A 1,349-nucleotide genomic window follows, 5' to 3' on the forward strand; every position below is an offset into this window, starting at 1 on the left:
GCTTTTTAGCTTATGCATCTGGAAATTCAGTAAAGAGAGAAATAGAACAATTTTGTCTTTCTTCCAGATGACCACTCAGGTCTCAGTTGTCTATGAAATCACTCCATTATTACTAAGGTTCTAGAAATCTATGGAAACACCGGGAAAGTCTCTAAAGTTTATTAGTGTGTTTATATTCATTCTGAGGCAGCCTAAACATTTGTTCTATGTGGTAGACTATAAAATTTTACTCATTTATGATACATATCCTTGCCAGTTCTTTATAATAACATTGGATGAAGGAGTTCCCATGAGTTGGAAATTTAACTCTTCAACCAAAGTATGTTTTGGGAGACATGGTGTTTCAGGTAAAAAATATGCAACTTGTATTTTGATTACTATGTAGCTTTGCTATTTGGGGATCAGTTTCTGTGATAAATGTCAAAACAAACAGATAAAGCCTCCAGGGTAAACTTAATAGGAGTTTCCAATTCTGCCTCTTGAAAATTTTGGTGGTATCCTGCTCTTAGTCCTATGGAAGAGTATCTTTTAAATAAGTATTTTTTAAAATAACTCCTCAAAGGAAAATATCCAGAATAACAGAGAAAAGGACATGAAGGCAATGCTAGCATTCTTGAACTAGTTTATTAGAGATATCTATTTTGGTATTGACTCATTAATATGGTGAGAATGTTTTAGACATTGTGAATGGAGCATCACATACTGTTCTTATTGTAACTTTTCATTTATTGATCAAGACCCTATAAAGTCTTATATGTGCACAATATCCCCAAAAATCCATGGGGTAGGTGTTATTATGACTATTTACACATAAGGACATTGAGATTACAAGAGTTGACATGAATTGCTCAAGGTCACACTTATAAAAGGTGGATCTGAGATTTGAACCCGGGCTATCTGCTTGGCAGACTTCCCTCTAAAGAAACTAGATGTCATGAATTCCACTAATAAAATATATCATTCTCAACTTGAAGGTAACCTAATCAAACTACTTATTCCTCATTAAGATAACCAAAAATATTAGATAATACCTGCTATATTTGCATTTTTAACCTATAGACTTAGCAAAAACAAAAAGTAATACTTAGAATTTCAAGTCTAGGATTCTGACCACTTTCAGCAGAGTCACATACACAAAGAAATGGGACTCAGTGGAGCTACAAGGCACAGAGGGACCTCTGAGCTAAACAACTTTACTTGGAAAAGAGAAAGGACCTTTTGGGTACAAAATCTAAGATTAGAAAATAAGATGTTCTTGAAGTAAACTTGCTACTTTACCTTTAATATAGTATGATGAAAAATAACCGGCTTGAAATTTTTTTGATAAAAATAAAAATAGTTTTTTTAAT

The sequence above is a fragment of the Miniopterus schreibersii genome (assembly GCF_964146895.1).
Source record: "Miniopterus schreibersii genome assembly, chromosome: 2".
Taxonomy (NCBI): Eukaryota; Metazoa; Chordata; class Mammalia; order Chiroptera; family Miniopteridae; genus Miniopterus; species Miniopterus schreibersii.